The sequence below is a fragment of the Scyliorhinus torazame genome, chromosome 3 (assembly GCF_047496885.1).
Source record: "Scyliorhinus torazame isolate Kashiwa2021f chromosome 3, sScyTor2.1, whole genome shotgun sequence".
NCBI classification, from domain to species: Eukaryota; Metazoa; Chordata; class Chondrichthyes; order Carcharhiniformes; family Scyliorhinidae; genus Scyliorhinus; species Scyliorhinus torazame.
In genome coordinates this window covers 210306582-210321785 of record NC_092709.1, presented here as the reverse complement: position 1 = coordinate 210321785, position 15204 = coordinate 210306582, and the positions used below count along the sequence as shown (strand labels likewise).

Here is a 15204-nt window from a genome sequence, read left to right as displayed (position 1 = left end):
AGCCCCATCAACTGAGAAGATTGTCCCTCGCAGATCTGGTGCTCTCCTAAAGTACTGTCTCTCTCTCTGGAGGAAGGAGGGATGGAAACGCTACATCAATGTAATGTTTGGGGCTATTTACGTTCTTTGGCAGTGGGTACCCCTAATCCTTTTCTAAGTCGTGGTGACTGAACTGAATTCTCTCAGAATGCTTTTCAGTACCACCTTCTGGTGAAAGGTGTTCCTCCTTTTGAGTGCAAGGGTCCTTCTCCTCAACCCCATTCCGAGTTTTGACGGCTGCACTGATTTCTCCCAGAATCATTTTCAGTATCACCTTCTCGTGAATGTTGTTCCTCCTCGTTTGAGGAGAAAGGAGGAATGGAAACACTACAGCAATGTAATGTTTGGGGCTATTCCGTTCAATTCCAGCCTTGGGTGACTGTCTGTGTGGAGCTTCCTCCGGGTGCTCCAGTTTGCTCCCACAGTTTAAAGATGTGCAGGTTATGAGCCATGATATCAGCCATGATTGAACGGCGGAGCAGACTCGATGGGCCGAGTGGCCTAATTCTGCTCCTCTGTCTTATGGTCTTATGGTTAGGTGGTTTGGCATGCTAAACTGCCCCTTAGTGTCCAAAAGGTTAGGTGGGGATAGGGGATATAGTGGGGTGCTCTTTTGGAGGGTCGATGCAGACTCGATGGGCCGAATGGCCTCCTTCTGCACTATAAGATTTCTATAAGAAAAACATAAGAGAATATGCGGGAGCCTAGAACTAGTGGCCTAAAATATTAGATCCAATAGGAAATTTTGGGCAAATCTCTTTAATCAGAGGGTGGTTAGAATATGAATTTTTCTAACACTAGGAGTATTTGAGGCAAACAGCACAAATGTATTTAAGGGGAAGTAGGTCAACACATGAAGGAGAAAGAAAAAGGTTTGTTCAGGGTATTAGGTGTAAAAGAGTAGGAAAGGGTTCACATTAAGAATAGACATCAGTGTGAATGTGTTTGGCTAACTGCCTGTTTCTGTGCTGTAAATACTGTGGAAAATTGTTAATATATCATAAAATATGATGATCGGCTTGAACCTCGCTAATCATCCAATTGACCCAAAAGCTTGTACCTTTAAATGATCTTAATATGTATCTCCTTCTTTTCCATCTCTCCTTTCTTTTGTTCCCTTATTTTTTACATTCCTATTCATTGAAGTCTCTTATCCTAAGTGTTCAAACTTTGTCAGCATCATCCTAACTCCTTTATCCCAAGACAGCTGTGACAGCCTCTCATGGCGATTCAATCACTCTTAGGGTATTCTGTCAGCCAATCCATTTCTTATTGTGTTCCAACCAACTCCAGAGGGGTGAATACATTTCTCTCCTTTCCACTTCTGAGGCTGGTTATAACAGAGTTTGAATTTATAGAAAATTCAGAGTTTTCAATTCAGTATGTACTTAACTGCACGTAAAACTTTATGAAGAAATAAGCTAGCAGATATGTTGAGTTAACAAGGAAGATGTTAGTTGTTTAAAAACTCATGCTGGCAGCACGGTGGCGCAGTGGGTTAGCCCTGCAGCCTCACGGTGCTGAGGTTCCAGGTTCGATCCCGGCTCTGGGTCACTGTCTGTGTGGAGTTTGCACATTCTCCCCGTGTTTGCGTGGGTTTCACCCCCACAACCCAAAGATGTGCAGGTTAGGTGGATTGGCCACGCTAAATTGTCCCTTAATTGGAAAAAATTAATTGGGTACACTAAATTTAAAAAACAAACTCATGCAGGTAGAAGTATAAGACATATAACGAAGGTAAAAATACACACATGCACACCACACGCACTAGCAAAACCGAACAAATTTCAAGTTGGAGGCAGAAGAATTGATAAGAACAAAGAACAAAGAACAAAGAAATGTACAGCACAGGAACAGGCCCTTCGGCCCTCCAAGCCCGTGCCGACCATACTGCCCGACTAAACTACAATCTTCTACACTTCCTGGGTCCGTATCCTTCTATTCCCATCCTATTCATATATTTGTCAAGATGCCCCTTAAATGTCCCTATCGTCCCTGCCTCCACTACCTCCTCCGGTAGTGAGTTCCAGGCACCCACTACCCTCTGCGTAAAAAACTTGCCTCGTACATCTACTCTAAACTTTGCCCCTCTCACCTTAAACCTATGCCCCCTAGTAATTGACCCCTCTACCCTGGGGAAAAGCCTCTGACTATCCACTCTGTCTATGCCCCTCATAATTTTGTATACCTCTATCAGGTCGCCCCTCAACCTCCTTCGTTCCAGTGAGAACAAACCGAGTTTATTCAATCGCTCCTCATAGCTTATGCCCTCCATACCAGGCAACATTCTGGTAAATCTCTTCTGCACCCTCTCTAAAGCCTCCACATCCTTCTGGTAGTGTGGCGACCAGAATTGAACACTATACTCCAAGTGTGGCCTAACTAAGGTTCTATACAGCTGCAACATGACTTGCCAATTCTTATACTCAATGCCCCGGCCAATGAAGGCAAGCATGCCGTATGCCTTCTTGACTACCTTCTCCACCTGTGTAGCCCCTTTCAATGACCTGTGGACCTGTACTCCTAGATCTCTTTGACTTTCAATACTCTTGAGGGTTCTACCATTCACTGTATATTCCCTACCTGCATTAGCCCTTCCAAAATGCATTACCTCACATTTGTCCAGGTTAAACTCCATCTGCCATCTCTCCGCCCAAGTCTCCAGACAATCTAAATCCTGCTGTATCCTCAGACAGTCCTCATCGCTATCCGCAATTCCACCAACCTTTGTGTCGTCTGCAAACTTACTAATCAGACCAGTTACATTTTCCTCCAAATCATTTATATATACTACAAAGAGCAAAGGTCCCAGCACTGATCCCTGTGGAACACCACTGGTCACAGCCCTCCAATTAGAAAAGCATCCCTCCATTGCTACCCTCTGCCTTCTATGGCCTAGCCAGTTCTGTACCCACCTTGCCAGTTCACCCCTGATCCCGTGTGACTTCACCTTTTGTACTAGTCTACCATGAGGGACCTTGTCAAAGGCCTTACTGAAGTCCATATAGACAACATCTACTGCCCTACCTGCATCAATCATCTTAGTGACCTCCTCGAAAAACTCTATCAAGTTAGTGAGACACGACCTCCCCTTCACAAAACCGTGCTGCCTCTCACTAATACGTCCATTTGCTTCCAAATGGGAGTAGATCCTGTCTCGAAGAATTCTCTCCAGTAATTTCCCTACCACTGAAGTAAGGCTCACCGGCCTGTAGTTCCCGGGATTATCCCTGCCACCCTTCTTAAACAGAGGAACAACATTGGCTATTCTCCAGTCCTCCGGGACATCCCCTGAAGACAGCGAGGATCCAAAGATTTCTGTCAAGGCCTCAGCAATTTCCTCTCCAGCCTCCTTCAGTATTCTGGGGTAGATCCCATCCGGCCCTGGGGACTTATCTACCTTAATATTTTTTAAGACACCCAACACCTCGTCTTTTTGGATCACAATGTGACCCAGGCTATCTACACCCCCTTCTCCAGACTCAACATCTACCAATTCCTTCTCTTTGGTGAATACTGATGCAAAGTATTCATTTAGTACCTCGCCCATTTCCTCTGGCTCCACACATAGATTCCCTTGCCTATCCTTCAGTGGGCCAACCCTTTCCCTGGCTACCCTCTTGCTTTTTATGTAAGTGTAAAAAGCCTTGGGATTTTCCTTAACCCTATTTGCCAATGACTTTTCATGACCCCTTCTAGCCCTCCTGACTCCCTGCTTAAGTTCCTTCCTACTTTCCTTATATGCCACACAGGCTTCGTCTGTTCCCAGCCTTTTAGCCCTGACAAATGCCTCCTTTTTCTTTTTGACGAGGCCTACAATATCATTCGTCATCCAAGGTTCCCGAAAATTGCCGTATTTGTCTTTCTTCCTCACAGGAACATGCCTGTCCTGTATTCCTATCAACTGACACTTGAAAGCCTCCCACATGTCAGATGTTGATTTGCCCTCAAACATCCGCCCCCAATCTATGCTCTTCAGTTCCCGCCTAATATTGTTATAATTAGCCTTCCCCCAATTTAGCACATTCATCCTCGGACCACTCTTATCCTTGTCCACCAGTACTTTAAAACTTACTGAATTGTGGTCACTGTTACCGAAATGCTCCCCTACTGAAACATCTACCACCTGGCCGGGCTCATTCCCCAATACCAGGTCCAGTACCGCCTCTTCCCTAGTTGGACTGTTTACATATTGTTTTAAGAAGCCCTCCTGGATGCTCCTTACAAACTCTGCCCCGTCTAAGCCCCTGGCACTAAGTGAGTCCCAGTCAATATTGGGGAAGTTGAAGTCTCCCATCACCACAACCCTGTTGTTTTTACTCTTTTCCAAAATCTGTCTACCTATCTGCTCCTCTATCTCCCGCTGGCTGTTGGGAGGCCTGTAGTATACCCCCAACATTGTGACTGCACCCTTCTTATTCCTGATCTCTACCCATATAGCCTCACTGCCCTCTGAGGTGTCCTCTCGCTGTATAGCTGTGATACTCTCCTGAACAAGTAGCGCAACTCCGCCTCCCCTTTTACATCCCCCTCTATCCCGCCTGAAACATCTAAATCCTGGAACGTTTAGCTGCCAATCCTGCCCTTCCCTCAACCAGGTCTCTGTAATGGCAACAACATCATAGTTCCAAGTACTAATCCAAGCTCTAAGTTCATCTGCCTTACCCGTAATGCTCCTTGCATTAAAACATATGCACTTCAGGCCACCAGACCCGCTGTGTTCAGCAACTTCTCCCCGTCTGCTCTGCCTCAGAGCCACACTGTCCATATTCCCTAGTTCTCCCTCAACGCTCTCACCTTCTGACCTATTGCTCCCGTGCCCACCCCCCTGCCATACTAGTTTAAACTAGAGTTAAAGATCTAAAGAAAAAAACAGAAAAATAAATTCTGATGTTCCTTTAATGGTCTTGAAATTCAAGTGGTGTTGTGGCCGGTGTGAACTGGTTATTTTTCTGCAGACAACCTGTGTTAAGCTATAATCCAATTTTTTCAAAGTGGATGACGCTGCAAGTCCCTCCTGATTAAAATGTTCTATCTCTGTGATGTATTGGAAAGGAGGAATGGAAACACTACAGCAATGTAATGTTTGGGGCTATTCTGTTCAATTCCAATCTTGCGTGACTGTCTGTGTGGAGTTTGCACTTTCTCCCCGTGTCTGCGTGGGTTTCCTCTCACAGTTCAAAGATGTGCAGGTTGGGTGGTTTGACCAAGCTACACTGCCCCTTAGTGTCTAAATGTTAGATGGGGTTACGGAGATGTGATCCTGGGTGATGTGATCCTGGGTGGGGTGCTCTTGCGGAGGGTCAATGCCGACTCGATGGGCTGAATAGCCTTCTGTACTGTAGGAGAAAAACATCAGAGAAATGTGGGACGAGATTGTGGAGCGTTACTGCCGGGGGAAGAGTAATGTGTGTAGTTTCGAACAGACACATTACAATCATAGCTTTTCACAAGTGAAGATCCAATCAGGTGACATCTGACTATTGACACCCAATGGAAGGCAATCCATATTACCAAAGTAGCTTCAATCTCACATAGGCAAAGCTATCAAGGTGCCATCAAAACAGATAGGGGCATCCTCCTTACATAATGGGTTTTGTTAGTCTTTGTTCCTGGTAGTTTCTGGAGTCAGGAAATCTGGTGGCCTAATTTCCATGTGCTTTGTAGAGAGTTCAGATAATGGCAGTTGTGAAGTCCATCGGTGGAACTGCGTAGACCTGTCCCCGGGTAATTCACTTTCAGAGGATTCTAGAAACTTGGCCAATTTGTAGGTCACTCCTGCAGCCACTTTAAAACACAGTGGGCGGAATCTTGAGCCCACACTCGCCACCCACAGGATCAGGGTATGTCAGTGATACATCTCGGGGCAGGGGGTCAGGGGGGGCAGTGATGAATGTCACTGGGGGAGTGGGGAGGAGCGCTCCTGACACCTCAGTGATGTGCTCTAAGGGTCATTCGGCTGCAGCGCTGGTCAGGGCACCTTTTATAGATGGCTCCCCAATCTCTTTGGAGCCGGGTCCCAGCTCTATGAAGCCTTGCCAGAATGATGGTGTAAACCATGCCCACTCACTATTTGATTGGCAAAAGAGTCTCAAGATTTTGTGGCAAAACTGCTGGTCTGTGCAACTGGAGGGTACCACTCCAATTTTCTGTGTGAGCCTGACACTTTGCCAAATTTTGGTAAGATTTCACCAGTGCCTGCAGTTCTCGAACATAGAACATTACAGCGCAGTACAGGCCCTTCAGCCCTCGATGTTGCGCCGACCTGTGAAACCACTCTAAAGCCCATCTACACTATTCCCTTATCGTCCCTATGTCTATCCAATGACCATTTGCATGCCCTTAATGTTGGCGAGTCCACTACTGTTGCAGGCAGGGCATTCCACGCCCTTACTACTCTCTGAGTAAAGAACCTACCTCTGACATCTGTCCTATATCTATCCCCCCTCAATTTAAAGCTATATCCCCTCATGCTAGCCATCACCATCCGAGGACAAAAGCTCTCACTGTCCACTCTATCTAATCCTCTGATCATCTTGTATGCCTCAATTAAGTCACCTCTTAACCTTCTTCTCTCTAACAAAAACAGCCTCAAGTCCCTCAGCCTTCCCTCATAAGGTCTTCCCCCTCATACCAGGCAACATTCTGGTAAATCTCCTCTGCACCCTTTCCAATGCTTCCACATCCTTCCTATAATGCAATGACCAGAATTGCACGCAATACTCCAAATGCGGCTGCACCAGTGTTTTGTACAGCTGCAACATGACCTCATGGCTCCGAAACTCAATCCCTCTACCAATAAAAGCTAACACACCATACGCCTTCTTAACAACCCTCTCAACCTGGGAGGCAACTTTCAGGGATCTATGTACATGGACACCGAGATCTCTCTGCTCACCCACACGACCAAGAATCTTACCATTAGCCCAGTACTCTGTCTTCCTGTTATTCCTTCCAAAATGAATCACCTCACACTTTTCTGCATTAAACTCCATTTGCCACCTCTCAGCCCAGATCTGCAGCTTATCTATGTCCCTCTGTAACCTGCAACATCCTTCCGCACTGTCCACAACTCCACCGACTTTAGTGTCATCTGCAAATTTGCTCACCCATCCTTCTACGCCCTCATCCAGGTCATTTATAAAAATGACAAACAGCAGTGGCCCCAAAACAGATCCTTGTGGTACACCACTAGTAACTGGATTCCAGTCTGAACATTTCCCATCAACCACCACTCTTTGTCTTCTTCCAGCTAGCCAATTTCTGATCCAAACTGCTAAATCTCCCTGAATCCCATGCCTCCTTATCTTCTGCAATAGCATACCGTGGGGAAACTTATCAAACGCTTTACTGAAATCCATACACATCACATCAACTGCTTTACCCTCATCCACCTGTTTGGTCACCTTCTCAAAGAACTCAATAAGGTTTGTGAGGCACGACCTACCCTTCACAAAACCGTGTTAACTATCTCTAATCAAATTATTCCGTTCCAGATGATCATACATCCTATCTCTTATAAATCTTTCCAAGACTTTGCCCACAACAGAAGTAAGGCTCACTGGTCTATAGTTACCGGGGTTGTCTCTACTCCCCTTCTTGAACAAGGGGACAACATTTGCTGTCCTCCAGTCTTCTGGCAGTATTCCTGTACACAAAGATGACTTAAAGATCAAAGCCAAAGGCTCAGCAATCTCCTCCCTAGCTTCCCAGAGAATCCTACGATAGATCCCATCCGGCCCAGGGGACTTATCTATTTTCACACTTTCCAGAATTGCTAACACCTCCTCCTTATGAACCTCAAGCCCTTCTAGTCTAGTAGCATGTATCTCAGTATTCTCCTTGACAACATTGTCCTTTTCCTGTGTGAATACTGACGAAAAATATTCATTTAGCACCTCTCCTATCTCCTCGGACTCCACGCACAACTTACCACTACTGTCCTTGACTGGCCCTACTCTTACCCTAGTCATTCTTTTATTCCTGACATATCTAGAGAAAGCTTTAGGGTTATCCTCGATCCTATCTGCCAAAAACTTCTCATGTCCCCTCCTGGCTCTTCTTAGCTCTCTCTTCGCATCATAATTGTCTTTCCCCCAGATATAACTCTTACCCTGCGGTATATACCTATCCCTTTCCATCACTAAAGTAAACGTAATCGAATTGTGGTCACTATCACCAAAGTGCTCACCTACCTCCAAATCTAACACCTAGCTAATTTGTAACTCTCGAGCGCCCTAACTGAACCTCCACGTCTCATCTTTACATAAGCCTCCTTCTTCCTCTTGACAAGTGTTTCAACTGCTTTAGTAAACCATGGTTCCCTCGCTCGACCACTTCCTCCCTGCCTGACAGGTACATACTTATCAAGGACACGCAGTAGCTGTTCCTTGAACAAGCTCCACATTTCCATTGTGCCCATCCCCTGCAGTTTTCCTCTCCATCCGATGCATCATAATTGCCTTTCCTCCAGATATAACTCTTACCCTGCGGTATATACCTATCCCTTTCCATCACTAAAGTAAACATAATCGAATTGTGGTCACTATCACCAAAGTGCTCACCTACCTCCATATCTAACACCTGTCCTGGTTCATTACCCAGTACCAAATCTAATATCGCCTCGCCTCTCGTTGGCCTATCTACATACTGCGTCAGGAAACCCTCCTGCACACATTGGACAAAAACGGACCCATCTAAAGTACTCGAACTATAGCGTTTCCAGTCAATATTTGGAAAGTTAAAGTCCCCCATAACAACTACCCTGTTACTTTCGCTCCTATCCAGAATCATCTTTGCAATCCTTTCCTCTACATCTCTGGAACATTTCGGAGGCCTATAGAAAACCCCTAACAGGGTGACCTCACCTTTCCTGTTTCTGACCTCAGCCCATACTACCTCAGTAGACGAGTCCTCATCAAACATCCTTTCTGCCACAGTAATACTGTCCTTTACTAACACCACCCCTCCCCCTCTTTTACCACCTTCCCTGAGCTTACTGAAATATCTAAACCCCGGCACCTGCAACAACCATTCCTGTCCCTGCTCCCAGTACAGGTCCCTTAGGTGTTTATTTTCCAAATAAAAACAATCCTAGGCTTTGCACCAGTGAATAAAACTAGCAATTAATATTCTACATTACACACAACACATCGGCGTGACCATTGCCACTCGGTTTGTTAGGGAAAGTGAAACCTTCCCCAAAAGCAGCTGCATGCCTTAGAGTAAAGGTAAATGACAAAGTCTGCTTTGGAGTTGTCCAGTAAGGCACTATTTCCACCAACCAACGCAGTTTAATAACATATACCACAGATAACTTTGAAGATCTCTATTGGAGACTAGCAAATAAACCAAAATGGCAGTTTAGAAGCTTTGCTTCAGATTATTCGTGGGGTATGGGGTGACTTTTTATTTGGTAGAAGTTCAGACTTACAAGTATCCACCTATATATGCAATAAATAACACCTCATATAAATTCTATGGCAGGTATTATTTTTCACTTCATGCACTGTTACTTATACAACTCAAGACAAGTAACTTAATTAATCATATACATGGCTTGGGAAATCCCTTTTGATAGCAAAATAAATCACCGAAAACGGCAAGAAAGCTAACAATGCGAGCAGAATCATCAAAAACTCTTATTTGTCTTTTTCAAGTTAATATCAATTGCCTCTCTCCACAATATAAGTAACATCCAATCATTAGGGGCTGGATTCTCCACACCCCGACGGCGAAATCGCGTTCTGCGAAGGGGTGGAGAATCCGTTTTCGCACACAAAATCGGGACGGGTGCTGGTTTCGCAATTCTCCGCCCCCCCCAAAGTATGCCACGTCAAGTATCCACTGCCTCAGGTCATTACCTGAGGCCCGCCCCGCGATTCTCCGTCCCCGACCGGCTGAATTCCCGACCGGGTGGACTTCTCATGGTCCCACCGTCCGGGACTCAGTCCGGGGTCGCCACAGTCGGGGGAGTTGTGGTAGTCACCACTGATGTATATATTGTATATATAGGATATTGATATAGGTGCTTTACAGTAAGGCCCCTGTACTACAGGTATGGGGGTAGATCCCTGCCTGCTGGTTCCGCCCAGTAGGCGGAGTATAAGTATGTGGGCTCCCAGTACAGCAGCCATTTTGTCAGCTGCTGTAGGAGGCCACACATCTCAGTGTAATAAAGCCTCAATTACATCCAACTCTCTCGTCTTTGTGTAATTTGATCGTGCATCAGGAGTGCCAATCGGAGGGCGGGGAGGGGGGCTTCATTCAGGACTGGGGGTTATGCGTGCAGGCGGTCTGGGGAGTGCGACCGGCCGATGCGGGGCATGACTTTGCCCATCCAGATCCATGGGCTGAGTCCATCATGGAGTATGGCGCGGCCGCTGGAGGCCGCCGCTGTGCGCATGCGTGGCCTCTGACCTGGAAGTGCGGGGGACCATATCGGCAGCTAGAGCTGCAAGCTCCACAACAGCTGCTTGCTAGCCCCCTGCAAGACGGTGAATCAGTTTCCCTGGCGCAAGTGACCAAAGTTTTCATGACGGCGTGGGGACGTAATCTCAAAAACGGAGAATCCAGCCCCAGATCTTTTGAAAGAAATTCCTCTCTTTAGTTTCCCCTCTTTATCCATTGAATTGCTTTGGTGAGTTATACTGCTTCACACATGTCAGGAGTGTTGTAACACCAGTCCCCAGTCATCAATTTAGCTTTCCTATTTAATGCTGGTGGATCGGTAGCTGTGTATACATCATTGGGGCAGCACGGTAGCATAGTGGTTAGTACTATGGCTTCACAGCTCCAGGGTCCCAGGTTCGATACCCCGCTGGGTCACTGTCTGTGCGGAGTCTGCATGTTCTCCCCGTGTCTGTGTGGGTTTCCTCCGGGTGCTCCGGTTTCCTCCCACAGTCCAAAGATGTGCAGGTTAGGTGGATTGGCCATGATAAATTGCCCTTAGGTTAGATGGGTTACGGGGATAGGATGGAGGTGTGGGCTTAAGTAGGGTGCATCTTTCCAAGAGCCGGTGCAGACTCGATGGGCCGAATGGCCTCCTTCTGCACTGTAAATTCTATGATTACCAAGCCCATCCCTCTCGTTATCCAATATTTGTATGCTTACAACTCCAGTAGGCATCACTAGGTAAAGAAGGAAATGGCTTTCATTTTACATTGCTCCTTTCACAACCAGAGGATGTCCCAAAGGGTTGGACTGCCATTGCAGCAATTTTGAAACATATTCATCAAGGCTAGCAATCAATAACAGGAATTCTGCTTGACTGTTCCATGAACCAAAGCATAAAATGCTTGAAAGTATGAGTAGATGAAAATAGAGAAGTTAACATTTCGAGTGGCAATGCTTCATTGAAATAGCTTTTGCCTTTCTGCTCCGGAAACGCTGAAGCCAATTTCGCAATTATCTGCAGCTCCGATAAATAAATTTAACACAGACCAGGAATTGAATCTTTGAACTTTATAGCCTTCAAGGTTCAGCAGCCCAACAGGGTGTTGCATATATCCATCCATTGATTAATTTCATGGGCGGTATTCTCTGTTTCTGAGACTAAGCTCTGCTTTCTCTGATTTTGAGGCAATACCCGGAGCATGTGTCTAGTCTTATGACCAGAACGTTGGTGCCGCCCCGATGCTCCGCCTGTTGGTGGGCTAGCAACCGCGCCACGTGAAGCCCCCGGCTTTACCTGCAGATACGGATGGATAATTGCCGGGTCTGTGGCTGCGCACGTGCCTGGCCTGCCAGATAGTGCCCCCCTGTAACACCCCTCGCCACCCTCGGACGACCGCCCCCCAGCCCCCACCAAAGCCCCCCTGGCCAGCGGCTCGGCTGCCTCCCCCCCCCCCACCCCCCGACTGTGGCAGCGCTGTACAGTCCACAGCCACCACGAAACCTCAAACCACAAGTGGCCCATGCCGTCGGGAAGTCTGCGCATCAGGGGAGAGCCTTCAGGTGACGTCCTGAGGCCGTCCCAAAGTCGAACGGCATACTCAGCGAGTATGGAGGGGACGGAGCACCTGAAAGACTGTCCGCCCCCGATTTCAGCGTCAAAAGGGATTCTCTGACCAATCGCCAAATGCGATTTCGGCGTCGGCAATCAGAGAATCCCGCCCCAGGTGAATGCAGAATTCGTGGACTTTCACGACAGCAAAACTGGCGCTGCAGCTGGACCGACTCTGTTACTTTTAAGCGGCTAGCCCCGGCGCCACATGGAACACAATCGGTCCTAATGGGAAATGGTACCGAATTCACCGGTTCCACGATTGACACTCAGGAGGCTGACTAGCTGCATATGTACACTGCACTCCCCACACACACTATCCCAGCCAATAAGATGGCAGCGAGGAGAGCAACCCCGAGGTTTACCGATACTGAGCTTGAGACCCTTCTGGATGCCTGGGTGAGAGGAGGATGACCCTGTACCCCGGCCCGGGAAAGAGGCTGCCAGCTGCCTCTTATCACCATGCCTGGGCGGAGGTGGCAGAGGCCGTCAGCATAGTGGGCACCACCGACCGGACTGGCCAGCAGTGCCGAAGAAAACTGCACAACCTCCTCAGAGGGACCACGTTGAGTATGCAGCACTGTGCCACTTGCACCAACCCCATCCCACACACCTGTAACCCAACCAGTTCCCCCCCCCATACACCCGGAGGGCGGCCGAACCCCCACCCTGCCCCACAGGCTGGCATCCTTACCGACCACCATGGACAGGTAATCTGGACACTAAAGCCACCCACTCCCAGGGCTGCATATGTCGGACTGTCTAGCGCTGTGTTTTCGGTTTGTCCCCTCCCCCAGGAGGAGGCCGCGATCAACCGCCGGGAGTGGGGAAGACAGGAGGGGGACCACCAGACCTGAGGCCCCTAACCATTGCAGAGCAGAGGGCCCTGGACGTGGTTGGCGGCCCGGAGAAAAGAGAGGTTGCCGAGGTGGAGTTCGGCCGAGGGCAAGGAAGTGAGACCCTCCTGTGTTATCTTTCCCATGATACATGTCAACTCCCCCCCAACACCCTTACCCCCAAACCACCCACACACCACCCTCACCCCCACACCACCCTCACCCCCACCCCACACCACCCTCACCCACACCACCCTCACCCACACCACCCTCACATCCACACCACCCTCACATCCACCCCACCCCCACAACACCCCCAACCCCACTCCCACAACACCCTCACGCCCATCCCCACACCACCATCATCCCCACTACCCCCCGACCCACTGTCTAATCATGCGTCTTGTCTTGTGTTTTGCAGGACCTGCTGGTAATGTGCCGGGTCGATCTGGCGCCTCCCGCCCAGCCAGTGCCACATCCAGAGCCCCCCCGTTAGCCAAGCAGTGATGGAGATAACAGCTCGGACACCATCCCTCCACCAGGGACTCAGGAGACCCCGGAGCTCTCCTGATATCCCATCACAGCTTTCTCCAACACCCTGTACCATCCCAGAGTCACTCACCTCGATTGGACACTTTAGTGAAGAGGCTCGTGGGACACTATCTGGTGCTCACCACAGAGCTGATCCGGTACAGCAAGTGGAGGTAGGAACACCCAAGGGGGCGGACGGTCAGAGGTCAGGCCGACCCCAGGGACTAGCTGCCCTCCTGATGGGTTTCAGGCTTCTGGAACGGACAGTCCCATCCATAGTAGAGGTGCAGCCGCAGAGCCAAGGAATACATGAGGGGGTGTCGGTGAGCATCCAGCACCTGCAGGTGCAGTTGGATGAGTCCAATCCCGTGCAGCAGCAGGAGGTGGTGCCGACAATGCGTGCCACCCAGGCCAACACTGCACAGGTGACGTCCGCGGTGGCGGCAATGGGGGTGACGGTTGTGGCTATGGATCAGCATGTCCTAGGCCTGGGGCGTTCTGTGCAGGCAACCATGTGCCAGAGCCAGCTGGACATTGCAACAGCACTTCTGAGCATGGCCCAGCTGCAGCAGGCCATGGCTGGGCACATCGGCGGCATTGCCCACGCACTGGCTGACATGGCGCAGGCACAGAGGGGGTTTACCCAGTCCCAGAGGTAGATGGCACAGTTACTGGCTTATGTGACACATAGTCACAGCGTGATGTGACGCAGTCCCAGATGGAGATGGTCCACTCCCTGTGCTCCATGGCAGTGAGCATGCAGACCCTGGTTGATACCAGAGTGGCCTCGAGGACCGGCAGCGCCAGGTGGTGGGGTGCCTCAGGGGATAACGCCCCTTGCACCCCTTCAATGGAGTAGCCCGGGGCCATCGGGCACCCCGAGGGAGGAGGAGGTGATGGGGCCCATGTTCGTGACTCCCACAGAGGAGGTGCCGGAACACTGCAACACCTCCCCCACTCCAGCTTCCCTCCTGTCCCTGGTGCATCTGGTGGGTTGTGGGTAGAACGGGGTGGCACCATGCCATACGGGCCACCCGAGCAGCAGGTGAGCCCATCCAGGCCCATTGCCCCAGAAGGCACCAGCCAACTGGGACCCAGGTCACAGGGCAGGAGTCACAGCAGGCCGCCTCGACTCCTGCTGTACCGTCTGGGGAACTACCTAAAGTCAGTATTAGGGCCCATAAGGCCAGAACGTTAGACACCTGTTAAGTTGAATGGGTGCAGGGTACAGTTTAGTTATAGGGGCTAGGGCACAAATCTGTAAATATTTGCTCACATTGAACACCAGTTACCAGTGTTCCAACCTGCCTCGGTGCTCTGTTTGATGGGCATGACAGGTGGGCTGGTCTGGGCTGGCCAGAGAGAGGGTGCGGAGGGGATAGGCGGACGTTGTGGGTGTCCTGGGCTCCGCCACCTCCCGCCTGACCTTGCCCACCTCAGCCACCCCAGGGATCTGATGAGACCGTGTGATGGAATGGCCAGCTTGCATGTAGGGATCACCCAGGTGGATGGTGGAAAGTGCTACCGTGGGCAGGTGTCAGTCTTGGCATACGAATCAGGAGGCTGAAGTACCGCTCGTTGTAGCGGGTCTCTGCGTCGGTCTCTGGCCTCCAGATAGGTGTCATCAGCCACCACTGCAGTGGGTAATCCCTGTCGCCCAGGAGCCAACCGCCTAGCCGGGGGGGCGGTTTGAACATATCAGGATTCGTCGAGTGTGCCAGGATGAAGGCTTCATGCACACTGCACGGGTGTCGGGCACGGAGGTGAGTGATGCATGACTGATGGTCACATATC

At 49.5% G+C, this 15204-nt stretch overlaps 1 protein-coding gene across 1 annotated transcript in view; it reads left to right on the top strand.

Annotated features, from left to right (window-relative positions):
• LOC140408932 (zeta-sarcoglycan) overlaps window positions 1-15204 on the top strand; it is a 780044-nt gene that overhangs the window by 735988 nt on the left and 28852 nt on the right. The gene's annotated exons all lie outside the window — the stretch shown is intronic.